This window comes from Euprymna scolopes, chromosome 16 (genome assembly GCF_053919585.1).
Source record: "Euprymna scolopes isolate OS-2025 chromosome 16, ASM5391958v1, whole genome shotgun sequence".
Taxonomy (NCBI): domain Eukaryota; kingdom Metazoa; phylum Mollusca; class Cephalopoda; order Sepiida; family Sepiolidae; genus Euprymna; species Euprymna scolopes.
Window position 1 is genome coordinate 48,780,601 of NC_136497.1, and position 23,304 is coordinate 48,803,904.

A 23,304-nucleotide genomic window follows, 5' to 3' on the forward strand; every position below is an offset into this window, starting at 1 on the left:
AAAAACAGAACGTCTTTTCTGCTTGTGTGAATCTCCACGATTTTTTTTAGTTTGCTTTTCTTCTTTTTGGTTTACTTACTACAGCTCGATTAGTATGTCTATTTCTTCTTCGTGATGGATGCGATGTTTCTCACCCTTGATTATTTGATTTTTTACCCGCTTTGTACTCGACCCTCGTGCGGCGATAGTCCCGTCATCTTAACTACCAATAATGCTTGGATTAACATTCAAAGTGAGTATTCTTTTAAAGGCTTTCTTATGTATCGTGCATATAGAAAAACGTTGGGAGATCTCAATGCTTTCAGTACTTTTGACTGGGTTTTGTTATTCTTGTGTGTGTGTGTGTGTGCGTGTGTGTGTGTGTGTGTGTGTGTGTGTGTGTGTGTGTGTGTGTGTGTGTGTGTGTGTGTGTGTGTTTTGTTTGTTTCTTTTAATTCTTATTCACCCCAAACAAGGCATATCACCACTTTAACATAAGGACCAACTATTTGGGACCACATATACGGGACACTAATGTAGGGAGTTAGGAAGTGAGAGGTCTGTTCACATTACATTTGAATTCCTTCATGTCAGTACAGAACAGGTGCTACACTTTGATCATCCAAAGGCCGCGAAGTGTATAGAATTGCTTTATGACGATTGATCACCAAATAAATCTTATTTTGTTGTTTACGTTAAGATTTGGTGATAACTGACCGTAAACACATGCCATAAGAAAACATTGTATAGCGATGTTTAAAAACACACACACACACACACAGTTAGCGGCATGTGTAGATGTTTACTATTGATTTCCGGTTGATAACGGTCGTCGGCTTCTGGAATTTGAGTGGCAAAAAGCTCCTCAGGCTTCCAGCTGAAACCTAGATAAGCTGTTCTTCCTTGGTCTTTCCATTCTCTTTGATCATTCATGACCATTTTTGTGACACGAACAGATGCCAGTTCCATCACATCAAGGTGTATGCGTGACTTTTTAAAATCTGATTTGTTATTTACTATTTCAACCACGTAAAATGAAATCTGTTTGCGCATTAATACCAAACAATTTATGTTCATTTTTACTTAATCGTGTTTACGTAAATAAAAATATAATAATATTAAAACCATAAACTAGTGTGAAAAGCCGAAATGAAAAGTTTTCTTCTGTTAAAGATGGTGGCTACACGTATTTGCATGCTTTTCAGTTCGGCGTTTCACGTATACGATGAAATTTGCTGAACAAGTACTTCCCTGCTTATTACAACATGGTCGTCCTCAAAATCAATATCAACAGATTCCTGTTATGAACTCTAGAAGCATTCAATCTGTGTTCATTCCATCAATCATTCTCAATCCTCTTATAAAGTTTTTCATCGCATAATGACAATCATTTCATCTTAGTAACGTATCCTTAAATCGTTCTTATTCTTGATAACTGAAGCCATATGTGGCAACAAGGAATAAAAGAAAGCTAAATGTTTTTAATTCATTAGTAAAACATGGTTTAAGTAAAAAGTAAGTTGTTTAGGAGTAATGCAGAGCTCCTATTTCACTCTAAATAATTTCATTTCAGTAAATAAACGTTATAAAAATTTTCGGTGTTTATTCATATTGAAATACATGCAAAATACGACAATTCAAAACAAAATAACAGAGAAAAAAAACTTACATATATGTTGACTTAGCAGTGAAAAAATATTACAGAAAATTATCGAGTAGAATTTTAATAAAAATATAATTAATTTACTATTCGGAGTCAACGAACTCTGAACGATATTCCCGTCGAAACAGCGCTACGAGGAAGAGCATCTCCCTTTTTTTTTATATGAAGACGCCATGCAATTTTGTCATTAGGAGTTCGTTGGCTCCGAATAGTAAATTAATTAAAGTAATAGTAAATTAATTTTATTTTGTATTAAAATTCTAATTGCTTTTTTTTTTTTCGTAATTGTTGGTGGACATTAATATTTTTTTCAGTGACCAGTAAATGTTTGCATAAGTTTTCCTATGATATTATTTTGGCACAACCATATTTCGCATATATCTTACTATAAATACGTCCTGAAATTTCAATCTAAGTAAACGAACGTTGCTTTCACCTTTGTTTAGTAAGCTTAAGAAAAGAAGTAAGTCCATGGCGCGCAGGTATTCATTTCTGTCGTCTACGTAAATAGAAGTAGTTGTATCTCGTTATGCCTTTGTACCCATGCTTGTACTTGCTACATATATACGTATGTAACTATCTTTGTATGCGTCTACGTACCTTTCTTCGCTTATCGACCCTGGTATTTATTTATACATTATTAGCTTGAGAAGATAGGAACACCTTTCACAACATGTGAATGGCGAGGAGAAAAACAAAACAAAAGAGAAAAACTAAGACTTGTTTGGGTTCGCACATGTAAAAAGCGAACATCGACGCATTGTTTTTAAAACGAATCTTTTCTACAAGAGAATAACTGCCCTAAAAAGATATGAACCCAGAATAGCCACCCACATACAGTTGTTTCGCCGTTTGTTCTTCAGTTTGGCTAGACATGCCTGTGGATTATTTGGACTACACGAACTACTGTTCTTATCTATCGTACAGAGATAACTGAGTTCGACGGGATGCACCTGAAGAAAGTCGGAGGTTACATCGACCGAAACGTTGTGAAAATAAGGAGACATAAAGTGGAGAGCCTGTTATCCTCTGGAAATTATTTTTGTCATGCTTATATATGGTTATTATTCCAGGTTAATATTGCTCAAAAGTGAAAACACTCAACGAGTTAACGAGGTCTATATAATAGTATTCGATACCAAAGTGGAGCAAAATATATTTTTATCATTTTTTTTAACATAAACATGTCTCTAGTTATTTATAACTAGTTGTCTGAAACGCATTCATGACTGTGTAGTGATACCTAAATGTTCATGTAAAAGAAAAACAAATAAAATGTATATGTATATGCATATATATATATATATATATATATGTGTGTGTGTGTGTGTGTGTGTGTGTGTGAAAATATTTTTTTTTCAATTATATTTCACCTTTTATTTATACCAATCCTTTAATTTATGAAACTTGATGCAATTAAAAAAAAAATGTAATAGTATATAATCAAAACTAATGCAATTTATTGATGCGGGAATGTAAATTTGGCGACTTTACTTAAAAATTCAAAGCGTAATAAAAGGAAAAATAGGTAATTGCACCTTAAATTTTTTGTTGATGTTTTTAATTTTTTTTAATGATTTTTTGTGACACAAAATTTTAATAAATCAATACAAAATTTTCTGAACTGCATTAGAAATAAATACAAACCGTGCTATGAATAATTTTCACTCGATTAAAATATAAATTGGGAATTATGAAAATAGAACCATTTAATTATCACCCGATGTAGTGATTCAACAACTTTTAAGTTGCATAGTTTATTTATGTTATTAAATAAATAATGATTATATTTTGAACGATAATTATTTGAGGACGTAATAAAATAGAATGACACTTCAAATAATAAAAATTAGTAAAAAAAATCAAATTAAGTAATTAATAAAAAAAAAAATGGGTTATGATATGATAAATCTTAACTGTTTAGGAGAAAAATAATTTTAAAAAAAGGAATGAAAACGAAAAAAATTAAGGTGAAAAATGATCTAAACTATTATATGCTCGCATACGAAGTTTGTCTGCTACAGAACTAAATATCGAGCCGGATATAATATGTAATCAATGAAGGCTATTAGAATTTGTTTTAAGGTAAAGAACACTAACAGAAAATGCCCGTAAATCACTGCCTAAGCAGAAACAAATAATGAAGTGTTAGATGAAATGCTGCCATCTAGGTCTAATATTGAGAAAGAGGCTGTGTGTGTGTGTGTGTGTGTGTGTGTGTGTGTGTGTGTGTGTGTGTGTGTGTGTGTGTGTGTGTGTGTGTGTGTGTGTGTGTGATACTTTTTGAATGAATTCAATTGTTTATACGAAAGTGCATTTTTATCTAAATGCTAGTTGGGAATAATTTTCCCTTTGAAAAATTTAGTATCCCCAACTGGGGAGCGGCATATGTATTGTTTTGAATATATATATATATATATATATATATATATATATATATATATATATATATATATATATATATATATATATATATATATATATAGGAATATTGCAGTATTAATTTAGACAATGATTAATATATTGTAATCGAAACCTGACTGTATTCATGGATTGATTCATCATATATTATTATTATTATCATTATCATTATTATTATTATTATTATTATTATTATTATTATTATTATTATTATTATTATCATTATTATCATTATTGTTGGTTCACAAGAAGCTTTCACACAGGTCATCAAAAATCTCTCCTTGAAACCAAACTGTGGCGTTCCCCGGAAGCTGAGTGACAACAAGTCTCCTCAGATTTCTAGCACCCCTTTTGATAAGGTTTGCAAATAAATTTGCATTATGGCAGCAGCCGCTTACGATTGATTTCTCGCTAGAATTTGAGTGGCAATAAGCCTCCCCAAGTTCCCAAATGATCCTACTATTATGGGTATTATTTTGATTTTCTTCATCATCCATATTCCTTTCAACCTTCTGGCTAGCTCGATGTATTTGCTCCGATTCTCCTTTTCTTTGATATTCATCCTGTGGTCAGCTCGAAAACCAAAGTCTACGATTTGACAAGACTTTTCTTTCTTGTTAATTATTACGACATCGGGTCTTCTTGTTTGGATGGGTTTGTCTGTTTATATGTCCATGTCCCATAGGATTTTGTGATTCTGGTTTTCAAGTACTGTTTCCGGTTTATGCTTGTACCGTTTGTTTGTGCGTTCGAGATGCAGTTTTTTGCATAATTCCCAGTGTACTGCCGTTCTTACTTGGTTGTGTTTGTTCTTGTATTGCTTTTGGGCCAGTTTGCTGCATTCGCTTACTATATGGTCTATCATGTCGTCTCTTTGTTTACAGTCTGCATTTACTGTTTTCTTGTGTTTTGTCGCTCTTTGCTTTGATGTGGTTGGTTCTTATCGATTAATCTTGTGTTGCAGTTATTGGGGATTCAGTTTCTCGGTTTATGTGTCCTTTTCGCATTCATGTCCAAGTGTTTTCGCTATTCTTGTCTTTTGTCATCCTTATGAATCTTCCATGTAATTGTTTCTCTTCCCATTTTTCTCGTCTCTGTTTTATTGATTATTATTATTGGCTCACATGGAGCTTTCACACAAGTCAACAGACGATCGGTTTGGAGACCTGTGGTGTTCTCTGGAAGCTGAGTGACAACAACTCTCCCCAGACGTCCAGCTCTCTCCACCTCTTTCGATAGCATTTGCAAATAAATCTGCGTCATCGCAACAGTCTCATACCATTGATTTCTCGCTGGTAGTTGCCATTGTTTTATACTGGAATTTGAGTGGCACTAAGTCTCCCCACAATCCCAGTTCTCTTCGCGCTTGTCCAGCGGAGGTCTGTCCAGCGCTCTCTCCTTGGTCTTTCCATCCTCCTTAACTCTTCTCGTCTCTGGTGTCACTTTTCTATTGGGGGGACGGTGATGAGACAATGGGGGGATGCATGATGGTGGTTTAGAACTTGTTGATATGCAGCTACGGCGTACTTCATTCTCTGTAACGCTTCTTTGTTATATTGTCTTGTGTTATTCCCCATATTCAAGGGTTTTCCTTAATATTTCAGCCATTTTCTTTATCGTTAGGCGTTGTATTTTTGCAGTTATTCCTCTGATTCCAATTTCTGCCATTCTTTTTTCGAAGTTTTTCGGAATTGTTCCTAGTGCTCCTACTATTATGGGTACTATTTTGATTTTCTTCATCATCCAAATCCCTTTTAACTCTCTGGCTAGCTCTGTGTATTTGCTTCGTTTCTCCTTTTCTTTCATACTCACCCTGTGGTCAGCTGGGACAGCAAAGTCTACGATTTGACAGAATTTTTCTTTTTTGTTAATTATTACGACATCTGGTCTTCTTGCTTGGTGTGGTTTTATTATTATTATTATTATTATTATTATTATTATTATTATTATTATTATTATTGTTGTTGTTGTTGTTGTTAAAAAACATACATTAAGAGAATGAGTAAGATTTATACATGAAAGTTAGTAAGTAATGAAAGACTTAATTGCAAATTACTGCTCATTAGAACAAGTAAACTGGAATTTTTTTCAAACTTAACTCAATCGAAAAATTGACGAATATTTTATCATATATTATGTGAGATTAAAATATATAGAAAAACATGTTTTACGGAAACTAATTATAGAAGAAATAACGTACAATACAATATTTTAAAATATATTATGCGTTTATGACGTGAAATAAGTTGTTCTTTTTCAAATGCAGCATAAGTGCATCACTCATTTTGATTGTTCGTTCGAAAAAAGTACACTTACATTTGTTCACGCCATAATCGCACCATCTTTTTTTATTATAATTTAAACGTCTATGATTTTGTTTGAAAATAAAGCAAACAAATTTTTCCCCATAAAAAGAACGGACCAAATATTTTAAATATTGTACCTGTACGCTATTTCTTAATATAGTAGTTTTATAGGAAGTTTTGACATAAGAACGAAACGTATATATTTGCCTCCGTTACACCAGTATTCAAGGAATTTGCTCAATTATCATCCCATCAGTATTTTCCCCATTTCGCTACCATCTTTGAATCTATAATCGATTAAGCACTAGTTCACTAATTTGTAAATGTGAAGGTACTTTCTGAGTAACAGTATGAATTTAGGAAAACTCGTTCTACTGCGGATATTTTAACTGCTATCTCTGAACGTATATATCTCTTGCTGAATGAGGCCTAAAACGCTAAAGTTGTAGCCCTTGATATATCCAAAATCTTTGACATGGTCAAGCATGGAAGTCTTATTTAAGATGAATACTCAACATAATCAGATCCTTGGTAGAAAAGAGAAAAATTTGATAGCCGTAGGTCAGAAGGTGTTCCTTAAGTGTCTATCATTGGACTTTTATTAGTCGTGATATTCATAAATAACCTCCCTGATAAAATTGTGCCTAGGATGAGCATATTTGCTGATGACACTACGCTCTGTAATAGACATGAGGGAAAAACGACTGTGCATACATCCAAGAAGCCTTAGCAAATTACTTTCAATCTGTACTGGAATAGAGACGTAAATGGTTGGTAACATTTTATGCTACTAATATTAAGCTACTTTTCTTTAACAATTGCAAAAACCTTCTCAACCAACGATTGGCATGACAAATAACACCCTATCTGATAGTCCATCTTTCAAATTCCCCAACCTAACATTCACGTGCAACATGAATTTGAACAAATACATTGAGGACGTTGCCAAGGTTGCTGCAAAACAGGTGGTCTCCCTCTTTCGTGCTAGAAAATTACTCACACTAGAGCGTATCCTATATCTTTATAAAGTCACAATTGGCATATGACTGGACTATTGTAGTCATATATGAGCTCATGCATCTGCCACTAGTATCTTACTCCTAGACAGGGTTCAAAAAGTATTTCAAATCTTACTATGGACACAGTTTTAACCTCTGTCATTTTTCCGCAATGTCGCATTCCTGTGTCTGTTTTCAAATACTTTAATGAAATGTGATCTAGTAGACTCATAGCGTCTGCCACCCCACCCCCTATTCCGACGTACATACCCCCGACTAACCCGGTAAGCATTAAAATCTCAACTCTTCATTGTTGAGGTCCCTAGATGCCGAAAAGCTTTCAACTCTAGCAGTTTCTTTCCACCAACATCTAGACTTAGGACTTTCAGCTTTCAGTTTCTCTGATTTACTTTTCGACATTGCCAGTAAAAAAATAACTCTGATAATCTGATTTTGACGTAACCACTATCCCCAAGACAGCTGGTAGTTACTGTGATCTTTTTTCCCTGTATTCGGTATAAGTAATATTAATTTGCGATGATTTATTTATGCATGCGAGTCGGATTTTTATTGATGTCTTGTCAACAGAAGGTGGAAATTAATGGGTATTTTTCTTAGTCATATTCAGGTGCTTTCATGGTTGCCATTCTTTGTTATTCTGGTAAATCGTTCATGTAGCGCTTTCTCTTTCTACTTTTATTGTCTTTTTGTTTCTGGTTTCATTGTTTCCTGTGATGTTGTTCTTGGTGGTGTCTCTCGTTGTAGTGATCAATCTGTCTGTGTTTTGACTTACGTACTTTTCCAGGTCTCTTTGTGCTTTCACAATCTACACAATCTTCTGCGTTCATAAGTTCACTTCCACCTTCGCTCTTTTTTCACATAGAGTCGGTCAGTATCGTCTTTTCGGTGTAATGCATTGTGCATTGTCATCAATTTCCTCATCTTTTGATCAAGGAATTTAAGTTCTTCTTAAGCCCATAATCCTATAAATGGTTCAGAGTATCTTATTAGCGATACTACCCAGGTGTTTATTCCCTTAATTAAATTTTTACTTTCAACAGTTTCCTCGTTCTTCTCGGGTAATCTTTTCCAATCTTAGCTTACATTATTATTATCATATAGGTGTAAGCAGTTACCAGAAAATAATTTACCATTTTCAAACCCTCGGTTTACATTCCATTGAAGGCTTGAAGAAGGAAAAGGTTGACGAAATTTCCTACAGAATATCCCAACATAAAAGAAAAAGGACATTAGAATGTGATTTGTTGCTAAAATGTTTCAATAAACTCGGCTCGAAATTATAAATCACGCGTTTATTGTTTATTCATTTTTAGTTTTTTGTTTTGTTTTTTTGCTACTATGTTTTGCATCAACTTGCGCGCTTATGATTTTCCGTTGACTAATTAAACCCATATAGATATCAATATACATATAAACATAAAACAAACGTGGATACAATACTAATCTAATATAAAAAATAAGCGCACAAACGAGGTAGCCATTTGGCAGGTCCATTTCGTGAAATTGTTTGCTCATACGTATATATATATATATATATATATATATATATATATATATATATATATATATATATATATATATATATATCAGAGTAGTGGTCAACTTTAGCGTAAGTTAAACATTCAGACTTCCGCTCGCTGAATACTCTCTAACTGTTTATTATGTATGCCAGCTTACTTGACATTTATCAGCACTTAATTACCCTCAGTTCTTGTGTTAATTGCTGATGGCCTTCAGGTAGAATGTCCAGGATGACTTTGTGATTGTGTTTGATTCTACCGAACAGCAGTAATTATCACTTCCTACACAGATGATTGTGTTAGCATGGAAGACTATTACTTGAAGGTATAAAATAATTATTTAATATTTACTTTAAAATATTATAAATATAATAACTTTTTATATTTATTTCAAAATACTATATATATGTGTGTGCATATATAGTAATTCACAGAAAGCTGTTTAGTTGTCGATGACACATCAGTGTGGTTATGCATATCAAGTATATCCATACTGAGATCCTAACATACACAGGGTCTGACATAAGTAACTACAGTTGTTTTAGAGTGGGGGAACTTTAAATTGACAACTGTATTTTTAATTGCAGATTTAGCAACTATCGGTTATTTTCAGTTCTATTGGGTTTGGCAATTCATCATGACGAGATTTACATCCGAGCAGCGTTACATACTGTGCAAATTCGATGAGCAAATAATTTTACGAAATGGATCTGTCAACAAACCATCTCCTTCATGCGATTTAACCCCATTAGATTATTTTCTTTTTGATTAAAAATTGGTGCACGAATGTTCTCGGGTGTATCTCTGCTTTGACCAAGTAATGGCCTCTAACACTCTTTCAGTTTTTTTACTGAATGTTTATTTATCGCCAATTGGATCCCATTGGTCGCAGATTGGATTCATTCGTAGTTCCTTGAGTCGGATTGTTCATAGGTTTTTGTCTGTGACTATGGTTCAGACTTTACGTACTAGGGTTTAGGATATGGATTTTATGCAGCTTTTGCGATGATTGTTGAGTGTCTGTAGGTTTACGATAGATATCTGTGATAATGTTATTGTTTTTTTATTTTTGTTTGGGGATATGAAGTTGCATGTCTAAGCTACAAACCATGCGCAACAGGGCTCTTGGTAGACGACATTCAACGCATTATCGCCGAAGTAACGCCTAATTTAATGGGTGGAATTTGTTAAAATTGGCTCTTTAGATTACACCATATATGCGAGTCGCAAGGCCATATGCCCAAAATTGTATTTAAATTGTAAATGCTAAAAATGAATCTTTTAAATAGTGCACATATTTGTATGATAAAAATAATTTTCTTTGGTTTATTTCCATTTAAAGTTCTCCGCGTCTAAAAAAAAATTAATATAATTTTTATTTTAACATCACAAATATATAACACGAAAGAAATATGAAACTACTATATAGACACAAACAAAGAATACACATAAGCGTTTTGCAATCTAAACAAACTGTTTATTAAAATGTCCATTAAAGTTTCGTCTGCTCTCCATGAAACTTAATGTTCCTTGCTAATTTTAAGAGATAGAGCGGCATACTTTAGCACACAGTTTACACTGCATTTGAACAATAGCAGATAGGATTGTTTTTCGTCAAGTTCAATGATGCTACGGGGATTTGCTGATTTGACTTTGTTTTTGCGAATACTTAACAGGAAAAAGTTGGGGGGGGGCACAGTTTGACGAACGAATATATTAGTTACTTATATATGGAAATATGTTTTTCTGCTTGTTCGCAAACTACGTGGATGTTATTTGACCTACAAAGGTGAAATTTGGTATGGATGACTCCTTAACAATGAATGTGTGCCCTTCGAGGAGTCTCGTTGTCAAGGGTGCATTCCAATGGTAACTGCATGCGGAGCAATCGAGGAAAATGAAAACCAAAATAATTATCACTTCAGATCATCTTTCATAGTTGGAATGATACGAGGGGCGTGCAATAAGTAATGCCCCTGACTACCTTCCAGTTGTCTGATCTAGCTGAAATTTTGCATGTGCAATGATTTATATCTCTACGGGTTATGTGGCAATTACAGCTCTGAACTAATTGTGGTTTCTGTTTTACAGATGTTTGAACTGAGTCTGGTGTGAAATGGAGCCTGTTGAATGTCGAGCAGTGATTCGGTTTTTGTAAAACACTGGCATCGTGAATTCAAACATGGCAGGAAGTCTGTGGAAACAGCTCCCAGACATGGTCGCCCCCTTCTGCCATTGATTAGGTATCTGTCCGTCAAGTTGAGGCTGCCATTTTGGAAGATCGGCGCCAAATAGCCCAAGATGTCAAGATTAGTACAGGGTCTGTGGAAACTATCATTCATGACCATTTGCATATGCATAAGGTGTCTGCCAGATGGATTCCCAGGTTGCTCACACCATTCCAGAAGCGAGAACGCGTCGAGTGCTCGAGGATGAATTTGGAGATGTGCCAAGAAGATGAGTCAACGTTTTTCAAAAGACTGAATACACAGGATGAAACTTGGGTCTATCACTATGATCCAGAGACCAAAGCCCAGTCAGTGTAGTGGAAGCACTTGGACTCACCACCTCCAAAGAAGGCAAGGGTGCAGCCCTCCGCTGACAAGGTTATGCTCACGGTCTTCTGGGACCAGGACGAAGTAGTGATGACAGATTTCCTGGCAAAGGGTACCACAATTACAGGAGTCTATTATGCTTCACGTTTGAGGAAATTAAGGGAAGCAATCAAAATCAAGAGGCGGGGCAACATCAGCAAAGGTATCCTCCTCCTGCAGGACAACGCTCCGGTCCACAACTCGCATGTCGCCAGATCAGAAGCACAGGCGTGTGGTGATGAAATCCTTCCCCAACCTCCCTACTCTCCTGACCTTGCACCCTCTGACTTTCACCTCTTCCTAGTCATGAAGTTGTTTTTGAAAGGAAAGCGTTTTCCAGATGATGCAGCCTTGATTTCTGAACTCACGTCGTGGTTGGAGGACCAACCTGGGGTGTTCTACAAAAACGGTCTCCAGAGCTGCATCAAACGATGGGAGAAATGCATAACTCTGGGTGGTTCCTATGTAGAGAAAGACTAATAATTGTGCCAAGTTTCGTTGCTCTACTGCTATGGGAAGTGGGTCATGGGCATTACTTATTGCACACCCCTCGTAACTAAACAATTTTTTTTTTAATTTAAGAATCATTATCGCTATAAAACCAAAGTTTCGTTGCGGTTGATCATCTACAGAAGAGAAACTATTTTTATCAGTATTTTTGTTACTTTTACTATTTTAACGTTGGCCATGTTGATATTGATAATTAAAGGTGGAATGAGCAAAAGAAAAGAGAGAAATCAAAGGATTGTCATTCTTTTTATATTCTTAATGTTATTCCCTGATGTAAATCAGTGTTACAGTTAACCAGTTGTGATACAGCGAAACAGCATTGTGGATGACAATATAAGCCCTCTTCTCGGGTCGAGGACTGTCCTTAGATGATGTCTCCCGCTGCTTTTTAGCGTAACACAAATCTTTGTGTAAATAAACAAATTGAGCACGGCGGAAGTGGCGGTCTTTGTTTATTTAAATAGACATGTAGATAATATTTACGAGCGTTTCTCCAGTAGTTTAATAGTCAGAGCTGCCGACTATCAACTAGATGGTTGAAAATTCGATCTCTGGAAGTCATGGTAATTTAGTTGAATTGAGGAGCTGTGATACAGCGAAACAGTCTCTCTGTAGATGACAATATATATATATATATATATATATATATATATATATATATATATATATATATATATATATATTTACTATAATAATTATTAAATACCTACAGACATTAATGTTTCATCCTTTCGGGAATCTTCAGTGCAGGGTGTCATGATTAATACCAGTCGAACGATTCGAACCCTGCATAACGAGACATCTCTGGCTCGGTTTAGCGAAGACCTAATCCATTCGGCTACCATTAACCACGTGAAATAACGTCGAATTTAAACATTTTAATTTTTTAAATGTTCATTTACGTCAGTCAGAGAGTAATCTAATCGTTATACGATGATCTATGCATATGATCTATATATATATATATATATATATATATATATATATATATATGTATGTATGTATGTATGTATGTGCGTGTGTGTGTAATATTTTCGCAAATCAAGACAACCAAATATAAAATGAAAACACCGCATGATGAATTTCCTTATGCGTTATAATTGTTTCGTAACCATTTGGACAATTTCAAAAATATTATATCATTTAAAAATATTCCAAAATAGCTACCTTTCAGACGGCGAATTTTGGAATATTTTTAAATGATATAATATTTTGTAAATTGTGCAAATGCTTACGAAACAATTGTAGTGAAATACACCATATGATGTTCTCATTTTATATTTGGTTGTCTTGATTTTGCGAAAATATTATATGCATGTTCGATTATGAAAAATATTATATGCATGTTCGATTATGAAAAATATTATATGCATGTTCGATTATGAAAAATATTATATGCATGTTCGATTATGAAAAATATTATATGCATGTTCGATTATGAAAAATATTATATGCATGTTCGATTATGAAAAATATTATATGCATGTTCGATTATGAAAAATATTATATGCATGTTCGATTATGAAAAATATTATATGCATGTTCGATTATGAAAAATATTATATGCATGTTCGATTATGAAAAATATTATATGCATGTTCGATTATGAAAAATATTATATGCATGTTCGATTATGAAAAATATTATATGCATGTTCGATTATGAAAAATATTATATGCATGTTCGATTATGAAAAATATTATATGCATATTCGATTATGAAAAATATTATATGCATGTTCGATTATGAAAAATATTATATGCATATTCGATTATGAAAAATATTATATGCATGTTCGATTATGAAAAATATTATATGCATATTCGATTATGAAAAATATTATATGCATGTTCGATTATGAAAAATATTATATGCATATTCGATTATGAAAAATATTATATGCATATTCGATTATGAAAAATATTATATGCATGTTCGATTATGAAAAATATTATATGCATATTCGATTATGAAAAATATTATATGCATATTCGATTATGAAAAATATTATATGCATGTTCGATTATGAAAAATATTATATGCATATTCGATTATGAAAAATATTATATGCATATTCGATTATGAAAAATATTATATGCATGTTCGATTATGAAAAATATTATATGCATATTCGATTATGAAAAATATTATATGCATATTCGATTATGAAAAATATTATATGCATGTTCGATTATGAAAAATATTATATGCATATTCGATTATGAAAAATATTATATGCATGTTCGATTATGAAAAATATTATATGCATATTCGATTATGAAAAATATTATATGCATATTCGATTATGAAAAATATTATATGCATGTTCGATTATGAAAAATATTATATGCATATTCGATTATGAAAAATATTATATGCATGTTCGATTATGAAAAATATTATATGCATATTCGATTATGAAAAATATTATATGCATGTTCGATTATGAAAAATATTATATGCATATTCGATTATGAAAAATATTATATGCATATTCGATTATGAAAAATATTATATGCATGTTCGATTATGAAAAATATTATATGCATATTCGATTATGAAAAATATTATATGCATATTCGATTATGAAAAATATTATATGCATATTCGATTATGAAAAATATTATATGCATGTTCGATTATGAAAAATATTATATGCATATTCGATTATGAAAAATATTATATGCATGTTCGATTATGAAAAATATTATATGCATATTCGATTATGAAAAATATTATATGCATGTTCGATTATGAAAAATATTATATGCATATTCGATTATGAAAAATATTATATGCATATTCGATTATGAAAAATATTATATGCATGTTCGATTATGAAAAATATTATATGCATGTTCGATTATGAAAACTGGTAATCGTAAAGCTTTATCAATTGACTCAATTCAATTGGACTTTGATTTTATTGGTATATGAACATTACCGGAATTTTCATACATAAAAATTTCAGTTTAAAATAAGTATCATAAGATATATATATATATATATATATATATATATATATATATATATATATATATATATATATAGAGAGAGAGAGAGAGAGAGAGAGAGAGAGTAAGTTATAAAATATATATGGCAATTAAGCTACACTGAATATTCCGCGTTTCATCCACTCTAGGACTCTTCAGGCTTATGCGCATAAGTCTGAAGAGTCCTAGAGTGGATGAAACGCGGAATATTCAGTGTAGCTTTACCGCCATATATATTTTATAAATTACTAACTAGCTCTACCTACGTATTGAGCACTTTTGAAGTAAATGCTTAAAGTTTACGCATAAATCTATACTTTCGTATATTAATTTTATGTGAGTAAATTAAATAGTTATATGTATATATATATGTGTGTGTGTGTGTGTGTGTGTGTATTATATATATATATATATATATATATATATATATATATATATATATATATATATATATACAAGCAAAAGTACCCGTCGTTGACTGGGTTCAAAAACAGCCTACAGAAAATGGACTGATTTAAGAAAGTATGATAGGTTATGAAAAGGAAAGGTTGTAAAGAAATAGCTTCGAATTTGGGACTATCAAAACCAAAGTAAAATATGATGAAAGTAAAAATAAAATAGATAAACCCCATAATTTATTATACCATACCTGTTCACACTGAAACACTTATCACAATATTCTGTCGATCTATATAAAAAAAAACCTTGTTAAACTTTGTGACATATTTCCATTCTATGGAGGTCAGGTGCGAACGAACACCACATAATTTTATTATACCATATTTCTTCAACCTGAAACATAATTATCAAAGTATACTTACGCAGGTAGATATGAAAAGTCTTTAATAAAGTTTGTGCCTATTTCCATTCTATGAAGGGCAGGCGCCAACGCAGACCCCACAATTTTATTATACCATCCCTATTTAAGTTGAAACATACTTATCAAAGTATTCTTATGTACATCTATATCAAAAACACTTATAAACGTTTTTTTTTTTCATTTTTATTTCCATAATTTGTGGACCAGGCGCGTACGCAGACCCCACAATTTTAATGAACAACCGTTTTGCCAGATCAAACATACCCATTCCTGTGTCTCGATACATCTTCTATCATTATATGTAATCAGTTTTTTAAAATAGTCAACCATATAGGAGCCTATTCGTGACCCGCACACACACACACACATACATTCAGCTTTATATATATATATATATATATATATATATATATATATATATATATATATATATTCCAAACGATTCAAGTTTACAAATTGAAGAGTGTAAATAAATAGTAATGCTAATATTCATAGAACAATCCTAATCAGGAAGAAAAGCTCAATACTCGAGATAGGGCAATGATATCTAAGAACTAGAATTTATATAAGAATTAGAATAACAATTTATTTATAAGTTGTTGTTATATTATGACACTTTATTGTTCGACAAGAAATCCAAGTTAAAAACTGAAAAATTTTCCTTAATCCATGTTGTTTCAAACAATGGCTCTTATTTTAAGAGGAAAGCAATGCAAACGGATTTTGTTTTTATAGTGTTCCGTTTGCATCGGCTATAGAGTAACAGCTGTAAGTGTTTAGCTACAGTCTATTTTTTTTCTATTGAACAGACTTGTTTTATTGGAAAATATTTATCAGTCTACATGTATTACTCTCTCTCTCTCTCTCTCTCTCTCTCTCTCTCTCTCTCTCTCTCTCTCTTACGCATACACCCACATTATATATATATATATATATATATATATAATGTGTCAAAACATCGTTAATTCATGGCTCGCACAGCCGCCGGCGATATTAGCGTAATGGTTAGGAGCCTTGACTGTCGTACAGGCGGTCGGGTTTCAATCTTGGCTTGAGGTAGTTACCTGTCTAGCCGCACTGATTAGCTTTGAAACAGCGAAACACTACTGTATGTGGATGACTATGAAATGTGTGTGAGAACAATGTAAGAATTCGTGTGCAAGTCTCTTTGGATGCGTTGTAAAGAACTCCGTGATGTGGCAAGTTCTGAAAAATGCCTTCGAGTAGATGTAGTTTGGTTCGCTTCAATGCTACGTCTCACATCTTCAGTATTTTCAGATGCACGTACTGGGCGACCTCGTCCACGTCTAGACCTATCATTTATAGAAATCTGCTCTTGAAAACGCGCCACTAAGTTCATTATTGCAGGCCTACTAGAAGGATGTGGAACATTGAAATGGCGCATATAAGATTGAAATGGCGCATATAAGATCTTTGCGTTGCAACAATTGATACTGCATTTTAAACGTAAAATTCCATTTGTTCTGCTGTAAACTTATCCATACCAAAAATTTTCATAGATTATAAGTTTATAAATCTGAAAAGAGTAATTAAAATATATTAATAGAAAAAACGTTATTTAATTTTTTAAATGTAAATTGACTTCTTGGACACCCTGTATATATATAAAGTAAAAAAAAAATAAGAAATTGCTTGTCATCTTAGAAACGATCGTACTTCTTATCATTGTTAGTCTTGAAATTCAGAAACTGAAGATAAAAAAATAAGAAAATTAAAAAATCCATCCCCGGCTTAGAAACGATCGTACATCTTATCATTGTTTATCTTGAAATTATCGAACTGAATTAATGTAAATTTATTTGACTCCACTTAGTCTACGATAACTTTGCTTTATCTGAAAGTCTAATCATTTAGCTGATTTAATGTCTGCAGTATTTGAGTATTAAATGTGATAATTTTATTTCAATTTCATATTTGAAGCTGGTGTTTTTCTTCTGTGGTGCATTTATATTCTATTCAAATTTATACTTTTGACTTTAATTTACCAGGTGTTACCAAACTTCTATTAAGTGCTTAAATACTTAATTATGCATTCTGAAATGCAGTTATTAAACACGTACATTATTGTATAAAGCATTAATAGCAAGATGAATCAATTTCTCCAACCGTGAGACGAAATAATTTTTGATGTTGCTGACATTTTAATACGTATGTGTGTTACACTCTCAGCTTACAACTGAAATAAAATGATATCCAAATCTGCGTTTCTGTATCCAAACCTATTTTAGTATTCTTATTTCTAATTATTTATTTTGATTTTATTTACAATATCTCCATCTGCGTGTATTTATGCCTACCTACTTATGAATATAATTACGTCGTAATATCATTTATATTTCTTCCATATATATATATATATGTGTGTGTGTGTGTGTGTGTGTATGTGTGTGTGTGTGTGTGTGTGATGATTGCAACGTCTTGTAAGACGAGTGCCATTCCTTCAGACACTTAGAACCTAAAAATGACTTCCATCGCCACGGGACCATTTTAATAGACAAATGCCTGAGGGAGTATCTATACACAGATGATGTTACAGAGTCTTAGCTTTGTACGACAGCTAAGTCTCTCTCTCTCTCTCTCTCTCTCTCTCTCTCTCGATTCAAAATGTTGAGATGCAGTAAAAAGCAAGAGCAAGATAGCTAGCAACAAGTTAAACCACAGACCAGCTTTATGCGGGTATTGGTCTACCGCTTTATGGTTTTTTAAATCAGAGATTTGCTTCTCCTAGAAGTATATATATATATATATATATATATATATATATATATATATATATATATATATATATATATATACAGCCTTTAAGACTTTACACGACCGGTCGCCACAGTCGATTGAAAATTTCTTGGGGCGACTAAAAGTCGCAAATCACTCTCCCGCCAGTCGATAAAACGGGAAAAACTCATTTATTTTACGATCCTCAAATATGCGGTGAGTTAGAATGACCTATGTCTCATCATTTGTGAATTCTTTCATCTCTAGCTATGAGACCGTTGGAATACTGTATTGAAAAAAGAGTGGTCACGCTAAGGGTCAACAAGAGGTCAATTTTATACATTCAAAATGTAGTCAAAATGTCGCCTTCATTTAGCTCTCTGATTTTGAAATTCATTTGGAAAAAAAATCTTCGACGCTACAATTACATACACCTCATGCTTACAAAAGTAAAGACGAACATTTGAAAGAGGAAAAAAACTCATCGTTTCGTCAAGCACGCACCGAAAATTAAATTATACAACAAGTAAGTAATCATATTTTTCTAAATTATATAAATTCAGATATTTGCATACTCGTTTTTGCGCAACTTTCAAAAAATCATCGATACCCAATTTTAAAAATAATATTCTAAATTTTAGAATGTTGTTCCGAAGTGAAGTCCTTGTTTTTATATCAAAGTTTTTTTTTCCATAAATTACAAAGAAAAATTGACCGTTTAAATTTTAAAACGATATTAAACCATGCCGATTTTCTAAGAAATCTAGTTCATTTCAGCTAAAGGGTTTTTTTTTTTTTTTTTTTTTAATATCGGAGATTTCGGGCCACGGAGATCTCGTATCAGTTTTGTTTCTTCGTAAACAAACATTATTTATTCCGGAGACGATAGAAATGTATCAGGATATATAGAATAAATGTATGAAAAACATTTATTGTTTCATTACCAAAGCTATTTAATTACTAGATTAATCTATATAAATTTCGCTGAAATGTTTAATGCTATATGATGCTAAATGTCCATTTTTATTATGATCTCGCTTCGAGTTTTGTTCAGTAATTATTGTAACTATTTCTGATTCTTTTGAGCTGCTGGGATGATTGTGTGTTTCAGAATATTTTTCAATAAGATACTTCATATTGAAATGTTTTAATGAAAAAAATGGCTCTGTAATATTTGTTGTGCATTTTAAAATAGATTTATTTCAAGGGTAAGATTGTACATTGTTTTCTTTGTGTATAAAGTTAGATACATTCGTTTTCTAACACAGTCTGGAATTATTTATATTTCAATTGTCATTTTGATACTACGTATCAGCATCCGAAGAAATGATTCTTATTTCAATGAAACAATAATATGAATGATGCTATATAAAGAAACTGGTGTTGTATTTTAACGTTTTGTTGAATATTTACTGAAATGTTTATAGTAATAAAATGGTTGATTTACAAGAGTTAAACAAATATTTTCTTGTTAGATTATACACACGGTAATTTCTTGAATCGTTGTAAAATTATTTACTATTATTGACTGAAACAAAGATATAAAGTCGGACGAGTAAAAATATTTTGGGGCGAGTGATTTTTTTTCAAATCTCAAAGGCTGTATATATATATATATATATATACACACTGCTGATCAAAAATTTAAGACCACTTAAAAATCTTTAAAACGAAACCTTTTTTAGGATAGATTTTAAACTCTTCCGACTTAAGGTTACTAATACTACAATCTAAAAGGTTATTGAAACAAAAAGGTACATTCCAAAAATTTTATTTAAAAATTTTCATTTTTATTAAATTAAGCGTTTAACACATGATCAAATTATAAGACCAAGGGTATAAATTGTTAGATTTATGATAATTCTAATGTTTTTTAGTTCGTTTAGAGATTAGCAATTACTGTGTAAAGGTGTTTCCATACCTAAAGCAAGAAAACTAACTGAAGTTGAGCGCTCTTGAATTCTAGGATTCCATAAGCAAGGTTTGTCACAGCGACCGATAGCAGCTATGGTAAATCGCAATAAAACTGTTATTTGCAACTTTCTAAAGAACACTGAGAATTATCCTTTGGTACGCCCCCCCCCCCCAACAAAAAAAATTCTCCTTCATTGAGTAGGAGAATCAGACGGATTGTTATGAATGACAGGACTTTCTTCTAGTCAAATTAAGATGGTTACAGATGCTGATTGCAGTCCAATAACCATCAGACGACACTTACAACAAAAAGGCATGGTAAATAAAAAGCGTAAACAAATTCCTAGATTGCTTCCACGTCACAAAGTGGACTGCTTAAGATTTGGTCGTGAATACCAAACCTGGGACGTTGAGAAGTAGTAGAAAGTCCTCTTTTCTTATGAGAAAAAATTTAATTTAGATGGTCTTGATGGCTTCCAGCGATATTGGTATGACAAAAACATGCCCCTTGAAATTTCTTCCAAATGTCAGAGTGGTGGAGGGTCCGTAATAGTATGGGGTGCCTTTTCTTACAGAGGGACGATGGAGCTCCAGGTGGTGCAGAGTCGTCAGACAGTAGCTGGTTATGTTAGCATGCTACAAAAAACATCTTTGATGGTGGAGGGTCATCGTTTGTGTGGGGATGGAGGTTATTCTAACAGGGTAATGCTGCAATCCACACTGCAAGACGGACCTTGAGCTTTCTACAAGAAAATGGAGTTCATCTCTTGGGACATCCTGCATGTTCACCGGACTTGAACCCAATTGAAAATGTCTGGGGATTGATGACAAGAGAGGTTTATGGAAATGGCAAACAATATTCAACAAAAAATGAACTTCGTAAAGCCATCTTTAGAAACTGGAGAAGGGTCCCTCGCACCTTAATGGAAACCTTTATTTCTAGCATGACCCAAATAATTTTTGAAATCATCAAAAGCAGTGGAGGTAGAAATTATTATTAAGTTTGATTGTTCAATGTTTTTATACACTTTTCGTACACTTTTTGTACAATTTAATAAAATTTTTGTCTTTGGTCTTATAATTTTGATAATGTGTAAAAAGCCTAATTTATTAAAAATGTAAATTTAAAAAAATAAATCTTTGGAATGTAGCTTTTTGTTTCCATAACCTTTTAGATTGTAGTATTGGCAACTGTAAGTCGGTAGAGTTTAAAATCTATCATTAAAAAAGGTTTCTTTTCAAGATTTTTAAATCGTTTTAAATTTTTGATCAGCAGTCTATATATATATATATATATATATATATATATATATATATATATATATATATATATATATATATATATATATATATATATAGTATCGGCCATAATATATGGAACGGAAAAAAATTACAATTATCCATGTATATTAAAAAAAATAGTGCATGGATTTTTCTGAAATGCTCAGAATAAACAAATAGAACCAATGTGTATAGTACCAAAAAAAAATTACGATTCAATATTGAGAAATATTTTAGTTTAAAATTATATCTGTAGATTTATCCTGGCCAAAAGATAAGGAACGAAATAGAAAATTTATTTTTAAGAGACAAAACTTTGCATAAAAATAGCTAGTTTTTAATATTAGAACTGCTGATAAGCACGACAAAGAAAAATGGCGTCCCCGACTCGCAAAACTCTGTCTCTCCAAGAAAAAAAATTAATTTTAGACAATTACAAAGAAAAGAAATCAATTTCAACAATTTCTAGTAACGTTCGAAAATCAAAAGGTGTTGTTCATCGTGTGATAGCTCGATATAAGAATAAAAATACATTAGAAGCATCCCCTAAAACCGGCAGACCCCCTAAAACGTCTCAAAGAGAAGATAGAATTATGGTAAGGCAGGCTCTTAGTGACCGATTCAAATCCGTAACATCAATTTCTCGTGATTTTAATGAACAGACTGGGAAAATATATCTAGAAAAACTGTTTCTCGACGGTTAGTAGCTGCCGGATTGAATGCCAGGGTGCCAGTATCTAAACCCTTGATCTCCAAGAAGAACAAAAATAGCCGTTTGAAGTTTGCCCATGAGCATGTCGTCTGGACTGATGAACAATGGGCTAAGGTTCACTTCAACGATGAATCCAAGTTCAATTTGTTTGGATCTGATGGAAAGAAGCATGTACGGCGTAAAGCAGATGAACGATTATCCTCCAAATGTGTTAAAAAGACACTTAAATTCGGAGGGGGAAGTGTAATGGTGTGGGGTATGATATCCTCGGAAGGAGTTTTCCCTCTAGTTCGAATCAATGGTAGGGTTAATGCGGAGATTTATAAGCAGCTCCTTCAACAACATGTCATTGAGAGCTTACGCCTTTCACCTAATCAGCCAAGCATTTTTATGCAAGATAACGCCCATTGCCATAAAGCTAAAAAAGTGATAAGTTACCTAGAGGAAGAAGAAATAAGAGTAATGGACTGGCCAGTGCAGAGTCCGGATCTGAATCCGATAGAAAATGTTTGGAAAATGATTGGAGAAAGAGCACAGACGAGGAATCCCCAAAATCAAAATCATTTGTGGAATTTATTGAAGGAAGAGTGGGAAAAGATAAATCCTGAATTTTGCAAGAAACTAATCCAGTCTTGTGGTCGAAGATGCAGTGAGGTCATAAAGAATAAAGGGATGTTCACTAAATATTGAGTGAATTTATTTTTTAAAACATTTGCATTAAAAAAAACATAAAGTTTCTATTTCGTTCCTTAACTTTTGGCCAGAATAAATCCACAGATATAATTTAAAACTAAAATATTTCTCAATATTGAATCGTAATTTTATTTTTTTTAGTT

General features: G+C 32.5%; 1 protein-coding gene across 1 annotated transcript in view; it reads left to right on the top strand.

The window, feature by feature from the left end:
• The window catches only part of LOC145295936 (beta-1,3-galactosyltransferase 1-like), a 104,082-nt gene that overhangs the window by 248 nt on the left and 80,530 nt on the right, over positions 1 to 23,304 (top strand). Inside the window, exon 1 of the mRNA XM_080141817.1 lies at positions 1 to 232. This exon is cut by the window's left edge and continues 248 nt beyond it. The gene's annotated coding sequence lies outside the window, so the exon portion shown is untranslated. The remainder of the gene's footprint in view (positions 233 to 23,304) is intronic.